Source organism: Rutidosis leptorrhynchoides, chromosome 9 (assembly GCF_046630445.1).
Source record: "Rutidosis leptorrhynchoides isolate AG116_Rl617_1_P2 chromosome 9, CSIRO_AGI_Rlap_v1, whole genome shotgun sequence".
NCBI classification, from domain to species: domain Eukaryota; kingdom Viridiplantae; phylum Streptophyta; class Magnoliopsida; order Asterales; family Asteraceae; genus Rutidosis; species Rutidosis leptorrhynchoides.
This window is the reverse complement of record NC_092341.1, coordinates 272,303,799-272,319,009: the sequence shown is the minus strand read 5'-3', so window position 1 is coordinate 272,319,009 and position 15,211 is coordinate 272,303,799. Positions and strand designations below refer to the sequence as shown.

The following is a 15,211-nucleotide window of genomic DNA, read 5'->3' as shown; positions in this document are numbered from 1 at the left end:
ATTCTCCTGTTCCTTGTAATTCTGGAAATTCTTCTAATAATTCTGCATGTGCATCTATAGTTTGAATATAATAACATGTATCATCTGCAGATTGTGGTTGTTGCATTGCTCTATCAACTGAAAAGGTAACACTCTCATCCTCTATACTTAGGGTCAATTTCTTACCGAACACGTCTATCATTGCTTTAGCCGTGTTTAAGAATGGTCTTCCTAATATGAGAGGAACTTGAGAATCTTCTTCCATGTCCAGAACAACAAAATCTACTGGAAATACTAAAGTACCAACTTTAACTAGCATGTTCTCCATTATCCCTCTAGGATATTTTATTGATCGATCGGCTAGTTGTATGCTTATTCTTGTTGGTTTCAATTCTCCAAGGTCTAGTTTAGCGTATAGTGAATACGGCATTAGATTTATACTAGCACCTAAGTCTGCCAATGCTTCTATTGAACTAAGACTACCCAGAAAATATGGAATTGTGAAACTTCCTGGATCAGATAGTTTTTCTGGTATCTTATTCAACAGCACTGCTGAACAATTAGCGTTCATAGTAACGGCCGAGAGTTCTTCCATTTTCTTTCTATTTGAGATTAGATCTTTCAAGAATTTAGCATATCTAGGCATTCCTGAAATCACATCAATGAAAGGAAGATTTACATTTATCTGTTTAAACATATCCAAGAATTTGGATTGCTCAGCTTCAAGTTTCTCTTTCTTCATTTTACTCGGGTAAGGAAGTGGTGGTTGGTATGGTTTAACATAAGGTTTAGCCTTAACTGTGTTATCTTCATTAACCTTTTCAAATACCGGTTCTTTTTCCTTATCTTGATCAGGTTGTGGTTCTTGTAGAGTAGGAATAGCTTCATCAGAAGTTACAGGTATTTCAGGTGGTTTAAGTGTTGTACCACTTCTTGTGGTAATGGCTTTAGCTGTTTCATTCCGGGGGTTAGCATTTGTATCACTAGGTAAACTTCCCGGTTTTCTTTCACCTATTAACCTTGCTAGGTTACTTACTTCTTGTTCCAGATTTTGAATAGAAGCTTGTTGATTTCTAAACGCTTGAGCATTTTGTTCATTGGTTTGTTTTTGAGATGTGAAAAACTGTGTTTGAGTTTCAACTAGCTTCGTCATCATATCTTCTAAATTCGGCTTTTTATCATCGGGTTGTGGTGGTTTGTTTTGAAAATTATGTCTTTACTGATTGTAATTATTGTTGGACACTTGTTGATTGCTAGGACCTTGTTGGTTGTTGTATGGAATATTTCTGTTATAATTCTGGTTTTGATTGTAGATCGGTCGTGGCGGTTGATAATTATTCTGATAATTATTTCCAGGCCTTTGGTTTATGTATGAAATATTCTCTCTTTGTTCCATTGTTAATTCAATACTGAGACAATCTTTTGTCAAATGTGGTCCTCCACACTGCTCACAACTAATTCGTATTGAGTGGATATCTTTAGTCATCTTTTCCATTCGTCTCTCGACAGCATCTATCTTTGCGGAAATGGAATCTAAGTCATGGCTAGAATCGGCTCTAGCTGCTTTAGATGATCTAACTTTATCTTTTTCTTGGTGCCACTCATGTGAGTGGGAAGCAGTGTTATCAATAATTTTGTAAGCATCAGTTTCGGTTTTCTTCATAATAGAACCACCAGCTGCTATATCTATGTCTTTTCTTGTAGTGATGTCGCATCCTTGGTAGAATATTTGTACTATTTGACAGGTGTCTAAACCATGTTGCGGACATCCTCTTAATAACTTTCCAAATCTTGTCCACGCCTCATATAGAGTTTCATTTGGCTTCTGTGTAAACGTAACAATTTCTCCTTGAAGTCTTACGGCTTTAGATGCAGGAAAGAATTGTTTAAGAAATTTTTCAACTAAAATGTCCCATGTATCAATCGCCCCTTCAGGTAACGATTCCAACCAATTCTTGGCTTCTCCCTTTAAAGTCCAGGGAAATAACATGAGATATATCTGTTCATCCTCAACTTCTCTTATTTTAAATAGAGTGCAGATCCTATTAAAGGTACGAAGATGTTCATTTGGATCTTCCTTCGGCGCACCACTAAATTGGCATTGATTAGTCACCATGTGTAGAATTTGTCCTTTGATTTCATAATCTGGCGCATTAATGTCAGGATGAGTAATTGCGTGACCTTGGCCAGTGCGTTTAGCTCTCATTCGGTCTTCCATACTTAAAGGTTCCAGATTCTCCATAATTGAATTTGTTGAATCGGAATCACTAGAGGATTCTGATTTAATGGTTCGTTCCTCAACAATCTCTGTTTGAATGATTGGTGGTTCCGGAGGAAAATTTAATGGTTCAGGATCTATGAATCGTCCCTGAATATTCTCCGGATTCTCAATTGTGAGGTCGGGTTCAAAAAATGGATTATCGGAAATTTGAACTGGAGTACTTGGTCGACTGGATGACGATTCTAAAGAAAAATCTACGGCGGTAATATTTGCTAGATGTCTTGATCTAGTTACAGGTGGTGAACGTACAAAAGGTGGTGAACGTCTTGCTCGGTGCATTCACTGAATATCCTATTAGTTTTTAAAAAGGAAAGAAAAATTATATAAGTTATACAATCAATAGACTTTTCTGATTTTGCCCACGTTTCGAATAGCCAAAAGATGCAGCAGAGGGGCAGGATTCGTTTGGTCTCAATATAATTGAGGACTGTTTGGCTCCAATAACCAGGTCCACGTACAAATCTAACTATTACTACGAACCAGAAAATTTTGATGTCTATCAATTTAACCACTTAAAATAAATTTTCGTAATTTTAAGAAATTTAGATAAGAAGTAGAATAAAAAATCTGTGTCCTAAAAACTAGAATAGCGAGAAATAAGAAAGAAAAAGAGCGTGTCGAAAAAGGTCGAAAAAGAAAAGATCGAAAAAATAAAAGGCGTCGAAAAATAAGAAATAAAAGGAGTGACTTATAAAACTTTAAAACACTTGCCTAACCCAACCTTATTACTATCACTAACTTAAAATTATAATCGCAAATTGAGATTACTAATTGGAATGATAATTGATACATAGTAAAAGATGTCTAAAAATATTAAAGCTTACAAGTAAAACTATATCCCAAATGGCAATAACTTAAAAAGAAACTAAAACTTAAAAAGGCGTCGCAAAATTCTAAAGCACCTAAATCTTAGTCTAAAGAAAAGGCACTTAAGGAATTTTACGGCAAAGCCTAAAAATCTAGAAGTAAAAAAATAATTATGGCAAAAACTAAGTTTAAAACTAAAAATTAACGAAAAATACAAATATTACGCTAAAACAATTAAAAAGGGCAAAATATAAAAATATACTAAAAGTTGTAAAAATTACAATTTTTATAAAAATATTATTTTTATATTATTTATTTTATAAAACTATTAATTTTTATATATAATAAAACTAATTAAAATTTAAAATACAATTCAATTTAAAAACTTAAACTAATTATAATAATAATTAAGTAATTAGGGTTTATTAATAATAATAATAATAATAATTATCCGTAATAAATGCTGATTAGGGTTTCTGTCGGTGTCAGGGTGGCTCCGCGAGTTGCGGTGCCCGAAGCAGCAAACTCCGCGAGTCGCGGGGTTCCAATTTTCAACTCAGGTACTTTTTTTAATTCGACGTTTTTTTTTATATTTTCTGTTTAAATATTTAAATAAAATATTTATAAAAACTAAATAAAAACTTATGTTTTAAAAACTAAAATAAAAATAGAAATACTTTATAATAAAAATCTTAAAACTAGATTTATATATTTATTTATTTTTTTTTCGGTTTTTAATTTTATGTTCTAAATAAACACAAAATATTTAAATAAAACTTATATTTTTATAAAAGAAAAATAAAGAAACTTTATAAAACTTAAATATTGAACAAAATCTTAAAAAAATATATAAATTTTTGTTTTCTTTTTATATTTTTGAATAATTAAAAACGTATTTTTACAAAAGTAAATTTTAATAAAAGTAAACTAAAAATAAAAATCTTTTTTTTTTCTTAAAAAAAAAATTTAGCGTTACGCTTCCGACTTTTAAGTTAGATTGTTCCCCGGCAGCGGCGCCAAAAATACTTGATGGTTAAAGCTAAGGAGTATAAAATACTATTAAATTTTAGCAGGAAATACTATTAAATACGATACAATTTTACACAAGATATTTATTTATTTATTGAATGGATATACTTAAACCTTGCTACAACACTTATAGGCAGTGTACCTAATCGTACAGTAGTGTAGTTTTTAGTAAGTCCGGTTCGTTCCACAGGGAATCTTTTTCACAAAGCTTAACGCTATATTAGTTTAAATTTATAAAAATACATATATATATATAAGTAATATTATTATTATAAAGGGGGGTTTTTACCGTTTAATGACCGGTTTATTGATTTTAAAACTTTAGTCGCAGTTAAAACCAAATGTAAAATGTTAAATAAATAAAAGACTTAATTTAAAGCGTAAAGTAAATAACGATAATGAAATTGCGAATAATAAAAGTGCGATAAAATAAACTTGCGATAATTAAAAAGTGCAATTAAATACAATAACAATAAAAGTGCGATAATTAGAAGTGCAATTAAATATAAAATAAAGGAAATTAAATATGAAATAAAAGAATTATGCTTATTTAAACTTCCGTAATCATGATGTTTGACGTGTTGATTTTAGTTTTATGCCCATGGGTTAATTGTTCTTTATCCTGGATTATTTAATATGTCCATACGGATTTGTCCATAATAGTCCATCAGTCATAAATATAAAGAGCGAAAGCCTTCGTCAAATTATTTTTATTCCCGAAGTCAAATATTTCAACTAATTGGGGATTCGAATTGTAACAAGGTTTTAATACTTTGTTTAATGAATACACCAGGTTATCGACTGCGTGTAAACCAAGGTTTTACTACTTTGTTAACAATTACACCAATTACCCTTGAATGTAATTCACCCCTGTTTCAACAAGTCTATTAACTATTAATCCAGTTCCGTGTCCGGTAAAATGAATAATTATTGGTATTTATAGATATCCCGCCCACCGTACCCAGTCAAGCGTATGTGGTTATATATAAATACGTCGAATTATAAGTTTGTATATTAAATTAACAAGGTATTGTTTAGTTAATATAAAACCCATTAATAGCCCATAGTCTAATTTCCACAAGTGTCGTTCTTTTATCCAAACCCCAATTATGGTACAAAGCCCAATTACCCAATTTTAGTAATTAGCCCAACATCATGATTACTTCGGATTAAATAAGCATAATAATAACTTAGCTACGAGACATTAAATTAAAAAGGTTGAACATAACTTACAATGATTAAAAAATAGCGTAGCGTTACACGGACAGAATTTCGACTTACACCCTTACAACATTCGCTAACATACCCTTATTATTAGAACTGATTCCTTTAATATCATGAATCTTCCATGCAATGGCTGGTTTATGAGCTTTCAACACAGAAATGAGTTGTGATTTCTCATTTTCAGTAAGAGGAGACGATATTATTACAGGTAATTCAGATTCACCATGTAAATAAGCGTATTCCAAATGGTTTGGAAGTGGCTTTAACTCTAATTTCGGAGGTTCTTCTATCGATGATTTGTATCGATATCTGTCTTCTTATTTTAGCATTTGAATTTCTTCTGTTGTTGGTTCATATCCATTAGCTATAAGTGTAGCTAACATTTCAACTTCATCAATTGGTTCAGTTCCTTCTCCTAAAGAACATTCTCCTGTTCCTTGTAATTCTGGAAATTCTTCTAACAATTCTGCATGTGCATCTATAGTTTGAATATAATAACATGTATCATCTGCAGATTGCGGTTGTTGCATTGCTCTATCAACTGAAAAGGTAACACTCTCGTCCTCTATACTTAGGGTCAATTTCTTACCGAACACGTCTATCATTGCTTTAGCCGTGTTTAAGAATGGTCTTCCTAATATGAGAGGAACTTGAGAATCTTCTTCCATGTCCAGAACAACAAAATCTACTGGAAATACTAAAGTACCAACTTTAACTAGCATGTTCTCCATTATCCCTCTAGGATATTTTATTGATCTATCGGCTAGTTGTATGCTTATTCTGGTTGGTTTCAATTCTCCAAGGTCTAGTTTAGCGTATAGTGAATACGGCATTAAATTTATACTAGCACCTAAGTCTGCCAATGCTTCTATTGAACTAAGACTACCCAGAAAACATGGAATTGTGAAACTTCCTGGATCAGATAGTTTTTCTGGTATCTTATTCAACAGCACTGCTGAACAATTAGCGTTCATAGTAACAGCCGAGAGTTCTTTCATTTTCTTTCTATTTGATATTAGATCTTTCAGAAATTTAGCATATCTAGGCATTCCTGAAATTACATCAATGAAAGGAAGATGTACATTTATCTGTTTAAACATATCCAAGAATTTGGATTGCTCGGCTTCAAGTTTCTCTTTCTTCATTTTACTCGGGTAAGGAAGTGGTGGTTGGTATGGTTTAACATAAGGTTTATCCTTAACTGTGTTATCTTCATTAACCTTTTCAACTACCGGTTCTTTTTCCTTATCTTGATCAGGTTGTGGTTCTTGTGGAGTAGGAATAGCTTCATCAGAAGTTACAGGTATTTCAGGTGGTTTAAGTGCTGTACCACTTCTTGTGGTAATGGCTTTAGCTGTTTCATTCTGGGGGTTAGCATTTGTATCACTAGGTAAACTTCACGGTTTTCTTTCACCTATTAATCTTGCTAGGTTACTTACTTCTTGTTCCAAGTTTTGAATAGAAGCTTGTTGATTTCTAAATGCTTGAGCATTTTGTTCATTGGTTTGTTTTTGAGATGTGAAAAACTGCGTTTGAGTTTCAACTAGCTTCGTCATCATATCTTCTAAATTCGGCTTTTTATCATCGGGTTGTGGTGGTTTGTTTTGAAAATTAGGTCTTTGCTGATTGTAATTATTGTTGGATACTTGTTGATTGCTAGGACCTTGTTGGTTGTTGTATGGAATATTTCTGTTATAATTCTGGTTTTGATTGTAAATCGGTCTTGGCGGTTGATAATTATTCTGATAATTATTTCCAGGCCTTTGGTTTATGTATGAAATATTCTCTCTTTGTTCCATTGTTAATTCAATACTGAGACAATCTTTTGTCAAATGTGGTCCTCCACACTGCTCACAACTAATTCGTATTGAGTGGATATCTTTAGTCATCTTTTCCATTCGTCTCTCGACAGCATCTATCTTTGCGGAAATGGAATCTAAGTCATGGCTAGAATCGGCTCTAGCTATTTTAGATGATCTAACGATATCTTTTTCTTGGTGCCACTCATGTGAGTGGGAAGCAGTGTTATCAATAATTTTGTAAGCATCCGTTTCGGTTTTCTTCATAATAGAACCACCAGCTGCTATATCTATGTCTTTCCTTGTAGTGATGTCGCATCCTTGGTAGAATATTTGTACTATTTGACAGGTGTCTAAACCATGTTGCGGACATCCTCTTAATAACTTTCCAAATCTTTTCCACACCTCATATAGAGTTTCATTTGGCTTCTGTGTAAACGTAACAATTTCTCCTTGAAGTCTTACGGCTTTAGATGCAGGAAAGAATTGTTTAAGAAATTTTTCAACTAAAACGTCCCATGTATCAATCGCCCCTTCAGGTAACGATTCCAACCAATCCTTGGCTTCTCCCTTTAAAGTCCAGGGAAATAACATGAGATATATCTGTTCATCCTCAACTTCTCTTATTTTAAATAGAGTGCAGATCCTATTAAAGGTACGAAGATGTTCATTTGGATCTTCCTTCGGCGCACTACTAAATTGGCATTGAATAGTCACCATGTGTAGAATTTGTCCTTTGATTTCATAATCTGGCGCATTAATGTCAGGATGAGTAATTGTGTGACCTTGGCCAATGCGTTTAGCTCTCATTCGGTCTTCCATACTTAAAGGTTTCAGATTCTCCATAATTGAATTTGTTGAATCGGAATCACTAGAGGATTCTGATTTAATGGTTCGTTCCTCAACAATCTCTGTTTGAATGATTGGTGGTTCCGGAGGAAAATTTAATGGTTCGGGATCTATGAATCGTCCCTGAATATTCTCCGCATTCTCAATTGTGAGGTCGGGTTCAAAAAATGGATTATCGGAAATTTGAACTAGAGTACTTGGTCGACTGGATGACGATTCTAAAGAAAAATCAACGGCGGTAATATTTGCTAGATGTCTTGATCTAGTTACAGGTGGTGAACGTACAAAAGGTGGTGAACGTCTTGCTCGGTGCATTCACTGAATATCCTATTAGTTTTTAAAAAGGAAAGAAAAATTATATAAGTTATACAATCAATAGACTTTTCTGATTTTGCCCACGTTTCGAATAGCCAAAAGATGCAGCAGAGGGTCAGGATTCGTTTGGTCTCAATATAATTGAGGACTGTTTGGCTCCAATAACCCGGTCCACGTACAAATCCAACTATTACTACGAACCAGAAAATTTTGATGTCTATCAATTTAACCACTTAAAATAAATTTTCGTAATTTTAAGAAATTTAGATAAGAAGTAGAATAAAAAATCTATGTCCTAAAAACTAGAATAGCGAGAAATAAGAAAGAAAAAGAGCGTGTCGAAAAAGGTCGAAAAAGAAAAGATCGAAAAAATAAAAGGCGTCGAAAAATAAGAAATAAAAGGAGTGACTTATAAAACTTTAAAACACTTGCCTAACCCAACCTTATTACTATCACTAACTTAAAATTATAATCGCAAATTGAGATTACTAATTGGAATGATAATTGATACATAGTAAAAGGTGTCTAAAAATATTAAATCTTACAAGTAAAACTATATCCCAAATGGCAATAACTTAAAAAGAAACTAAAACTTAAAAAGGCGTCGCAAAATTCTAAAGCACCTAAATCTTAGTCTAAAGAAAAGGCACTTAAGGAATTTTACGGCAAAGCCTAAAAATCTAGAAGTAAAAAAATAATTATGGCAAAAACTAAGTTTAAAACTAAAAATTAACGAAAAATACAAATATTACACTAAAACAATTAAAAAGGGCAAAATATAAAAATATACTAAAAGTTGTAAAAATTACAATTTTTATAAAAATATTATTTTTATATTATTTATTTTATAAAACTATTAATTTTTATATATAATAAAACTAATTAAAATTTAAAATACAATTTAATTTAAAAACTTAAACTAATTATAATAATAATTAAGTAATTAGGGTTTATTAATAATAATAATAATTATCCGTAATAAATGCTGATTAGGGTTTCTGTCGGTTTCATGGTGGCTCCGCGAGTTGCGGTGCCCGAAGCAGCAAACTCCGCGAGTCGCGGGGTTCCAAGATATTTATTTATTTTAGCAGGAAATACTATTAAATACGATACAATTTTACACAAAATATTTATTTATTTTTTTTCGGTTTTTAATTTTATGTTCTAAATAAACACAAAATATTTATATAAAACTTATATTTTTATAAAAGAAAAATAAAGAAACTTTATAAAACTTAAATATTTAACAAAATCTTAAAAATATATATATATAAATTTTTGTTTTCTTTTTATATTTTCGAATAATTAAAAACGTATTTTTACAAAAGTGAATTTTAATAAAAGTAAACTAAAAATAAAAATCTTTTTTTTTCTTAAAAAAAAATTTAGCGTTACGCTTCCGACTTTTAAGTTAGATTGTTCTCCGGCAGCGGCGCCAAAAATACTTGATAGTTAAAGCTAAGGGGTATAAAATACTATTAAATTTTAGCAGAAAATACTATTAAATACGATATAATTTTACACAAGATATTTATTTATTTATTGAATGGATATACTTAAACCTTGCTACAACACTTATAGGTAGTGTACCTAATCGTACAGTAGTGTAGTTTTTAGTAAGTCCGGTTCGTTCCACAGGGAATCTTTAAACAAAGCTATATTAGTTTACTTTTATAAAAATACAAATATATATATAAGTAATATTATTATTATAAAGGGGGGTTTTTACAGTTTAATGATCGGTTTGTTGATTTTAAAACTTTAGTCGCAGTTAAAACCAAATGTAAAATGTTAAATAAATAAAAGACTTAATTTAAAGCGTAAAGTAAATAACGATAATGAAATTAACAATATAAAATAAATAACAATAATTAAAATGACAATAAATAAAAGTACGAGGAAATATGAAATAAAAGAATTATGCTTATTTAAACTTCCGTAATCATGATGTTTGACGTGTTGATTTTAGTTTTATGCCCATGGGTTAATTGTTCTTTGTCCTGGATTATTTAATATGTCCATACGGATTTGTCCATAATAGTCCATCAGTCATAAATATAAAGAGCGAAAGCCTTCGTCAAATTATTTTTATTCCCGAAGTCAAATATTTCAACTAATTGGGGATTCGAATTGTAACAAGGTTTTAATACTTTGTTTAATGAATACACCAGGTTATCGACTGCGTGTAAACCAAGGTTTTACTACTTCGTTTACAATTACACCAATTACCCTTGAATGTAATTCACCCCTGTTTCAACAAGTCTATTAACTATTAATCCAGTTCCGTGTCCGGTAAAATGAATAATTATTGGTATTTATAGATATCACGCCCACCGTACCCAGTCAAGCGTATGTGGTTATATATAAATACGTCGAATTATAAGTTTGTATATTAAATTAACAAGGTATTGTTTAGTTAATATAAAACCCATTAATAGCCCATAGTCTAATTTCCACAAGTGTCGTTCTTTTATCCAAACCCCAATTATGGTACAAAGCCCAATTACCCAATTTTAGTAATTAGCCAAACATCATGATTACTTCGGATTAAATAAGCATAATAATAACTTAGCTACGAGACATTAAATTAAAAAGGTTGAACATAACTTACAATGATTAAAAAATAGCGTAGCGTTACACGGACAGAATTTCAACTTTCACCCTTACAACATTCGCTAACATACCCTTATTATTAGGATTTAAAATTAAAATTAAAATTAAAATATAAATTATATATATATATATTTACGTATAGATAGATGGATGGATATATTATATGGTTTTTGCGATCAAACTGCGTTTGTTTTTATAGGGAATTGAGTCCAGGTGAGCTCCGCGACTCGCGCCCTTTTTGCTCTTCAAACTCCGCGAGTCGCGGAGTTTGTAATTACAGCTCACTCCATTTTGGATCTTTGTTTGCCGACGATTTATTTTATAAATATAATATATATATAATTAATATAATTAATTATATATTATATTATATTTATATACATAGTTAACTTGTAATTTTTAGTCCATTGCGTCGAGCGTTGAGAGTTGACTCTGGTCCCTGTTCCGGATTTTTGAACGTCCTTGCGTACAATTTAATATCTTGTACTTTGCGTTTTGAATCTTGTACTCTTGTAATTTCGAGACGTTTCTCATCAATAATTGGAAACTCTTTGATTGTATTTTGTACTTTTGAGCTTTTTGGTCGCTTGCGTCTTCAATTCGTCGAATCTGTCTTTTGTCTTCACCTTTTAATATTTAAACGAATATCACTTGTAAATAGAACAATTGCAACTAAAAGCTTGTCTTTCTTGGGGAATAATGCTATGAAATATATGTTCGTTTTTAGCATTATCAACCGGTTACCTGCGAAAACGGTAAAATCAAATTTTTAACATTTTTTTTTATTTTATATGGCTATAAATAGGTTATATACTTTCATTTGTGTTCCGATGTAGGCTATATACAAAAATGATTTGTTCTGATGTAGGCTATATACCTTCAGTTTTGTTCACTCAATTTTGTTTTATCCGGTTAACAGGTTCAATGCGTTCATATTAGCACGCTTTTTGAAAGTATATAGCCTGTAAGTAACTAGAATGGGGTGAATAGTTATTTAATACGATTTTTAAAACTTTTTCGATGATCAAAAAGATTTGAACAGTCCTTGATCAACTTAATCAACTCAAACTCAATATGTGTAGTGTTTATGTTTGAAGTAATGCATAAAGTAAAGTAAAGAACATAAGCACAAGGATTTATAGTAGTTTGGGTGGATGTTAACTAATCCACCTTAATCCACTCCCCGATTCACTAATCAGGATTTTTGCTTCACTAAGCCTTTTCTCCAAGCCCGGTGAAGATCCTATTTACAAGTCTTGTACTTCTTGTAGACAACAAACCTAATCTTTCTATCCTTTTGAAAGATTACCTCGAACTTAGATTAACTTGTCTTCACCTTGAACAAGTATTAATCCCCAATGGAATTAATCAACTTCCTAGTTCCCTTTAATGAAGATGATAGCTAAGCTAGCTTATGCTTCTAGTTACAAAGTACAAGACTCACCCTTTTAGTGATGAAAATCCTAAGAAAATTCAAAGGATAATACAACACTAAGTAAACTCACAAGATAGTAATTTGATAGTAAGTTAACAACCCTTCTATAATCTATGAGCTCATAGAACTTCTCTTGCTAATAATAAAAATATATGAATTATGATCTTGTGATTCTCTAATAAATTAGAGTTGAAGCATGCAAGATGGTCAAATCTTCAAAGCTCTCCAAGTCTTGTTATTTATAGATAGAGATAAAAAAAACTAGCTGTTGCTGCGACTTAGCCCACGGTCGACCGTGGGTCAACTGCACGTTGCCAGGTCATTTTTACCTAGCCGTTGTATGGCAATTTGAATCCATTCAAACATGGTTCTTTTGGCCTCTTTACTTCATTTAATATCTGCAAAAGATACCGAACATCCTATAGAAGTACTATATGCATTAAGTGTATCATTTTCCTTGGTTGTATTCTTTTGGTAGTGACTTGTCATAACTAAAAAGGGAAGTCTAACATTCTTGGATACAAGTCTTGATAACCAATTGAAGTAATCTCGGATTTTTCATAATCTTTTGTTTGTTTTTAACACACTTGCTTAAAACCATTGGTTGGTCAACATGTCATTGATGGCAAAAAAAACTCAATTAATCACTAAGCAAGTTATTTTTCATCTTTAAGCTTGCACATGGATTAATTAGATGCGTTAATGATGTCTTACCTAGTGAAACAAATAAGTTTAATTAAGCATGTTGTATGACATCATGTTAATCAAGACTAGACCATTCTTAGACATGTTACTAAACTTAAACATGTCTCTTTTGATATCTCAATATGTTGTAAAAAATTCTTTAAGCACTTAAGACTATTTGATTATGACATATTGATGTTATGCGAGGTGTATACGAAATAGTTATATTTTTACTACCAAATACTATTAAATACGATACAATTTTACACAAGATATTTATTTATTTATAGAGTGGATATACCTAAACCTTGCTACAACACTATAAGCAGTGTACCTAATCGTAGAGTAGTGTCGTTTTTAGTAAGTCCGGTTCGTTCCGCAGGGAGCTAGCCAAGTTTAACGCTATATTTGTATATATGTATATATATATATATATATATATATATATATTTATATATATATATATATATATATAAGTAGTATTATTATTATTATAAAAGGGAGTTTTTACCATTTAATGACCGGTTTGTCGATTTTAAGTTCTAATTAAAAATAAATATAACTTAATTTAAAGCTTAAAGTAAATGACGATAAATAAAAATGCGATAAAATAAAAGTACGATAATTTAAAGTGCAATAATTTAAAGTACGATAAATAAAATGACGATAAATAAAAATGCGATGAGATATAAATTAAGAGAATTATGCTTATTTAAACTTCCGTAATCATGATGTTTGACGTGTTGATTTTAATTTATTACTATGGGTTAATTGTCCTTTGTCCTGGATTATTTGATATGTCCATATGGTTTTGTCCATAATAGTCCATCAGTCATAATTATAAAGTGCGAGAGTCTTCGTCAAATTATCCTTATACCCGAAGTCAAATATTCTAACTAATTGGGGATTCGAACTGTAACAAGGTCTTAATACTTTGTTTAATGAATACACCAGGTTATCGACTGCGTATAGTCCAAGGTTTTAATACTTTATTAACAATTACACCAATTACCCTTGAATGTAATCCACCCCTGTTTCATCGAGTCCATTGACTATTAATCCATCCCCGTGTCCGGTAAAATGAACAATTATCGGTATTTATAGATATCCCGCCCACCGTACCCGATTAAGCGTATGTGGTTATTTATATATACGTCAAATTGTAACCTTTATATTAAATTAACAAGATATCATTTAGTTAATTAAATATAAAGCCAATTAATAGCCCATAGTCCAATTTCCACAAGTGTCGTTCTTTTGTTCAAACCCCAATTATGGTACAAAACCCAATTACCCCGTCTTTAATATTTAGCCCAACATCACGATTACTTCGGCTTAAATAAGCATAATAATAATTTAACTACGAGACATTAATTTAAAAAGGTTGAACATAACTTACAATGAGTATTAATAGCGTAGCGTTACACGGACAGAGTTTCGACTTACAAACTTAAAACATTCGCCACTATAACCTTATTATTATTAAACTTAAATTAAAATTATAATTAAAATATAAATATAAATATAAATATAAATATATAGATAGATAGAAAAAGGTGTATGAAATCGATCAGAATGCGCAGCCTTTTATAGGCCCACTCGATCACTGTGTAACTCCGCGAGTGCGGAGGTTTTGTTCCTCACAGCTCCGCGAGTGCGGAGCTCTGGATTCCAGCTCATTGATCAAATCCAAAACGTGGGATGCGTATAATTATAATATATAATAATATTTATAATTAATTATATATTATATTATATTCTTGTGCATAGTTGACTTGTAATTTTTGGTCCGTTGCGTCGCACGCTGAAAGTTGGTTCATGTCTCGGTTCCGGATTTCCGAACGCCTTTTCGTACTATTTAATATCTTGTACTTTGCGTTTCACGGCTTGTACTCTTGTAATTTTTAGACGTTTCTCGTCAATAATTTGAACCACTTGGATTGTACTTTGTACTTTTTAGATTTTTGGTCATTTGCGTCTTCAATTCGTCGAATCTGTCTTTTGTCTTCACCTTTTATTATTTAAACGAATATAACTTGTAAATAGAAAACTGCAACCAAAAGCTTGTCTTTCTTGAAGGATAATGCTATGAAATATATGTTCGTTTTTAGCATTATCAAATATTCCCACACTTGAGCGTTGCTTGTCCTCAAGCAATATAGATCTTGAATAAAACTTTACTAGAATCACTCCTTT

The 15,211-nt window shown here is 31.4% G+C and overlaps 1 non-coding gene across 1 annotated transcript; it reads left to right on the top strand.

Annotated features, from left to right (window-relative positions):
- The first annotated feature begins 7,474 nt into the window (after positions 1 to 7,474).
- Positions 7,475 to 7,581, top strand: LOC139869505 (small nucleolar RNA R71). Its single transcript, XR_011766112.1, has one exon. It is a non-coding gene; the product is annotated as a small nucleolar RNA R71 (small nucleolar RNA).
- Positions 7,582 to 15,211: the final 7,630 nt, after the last annotated feature.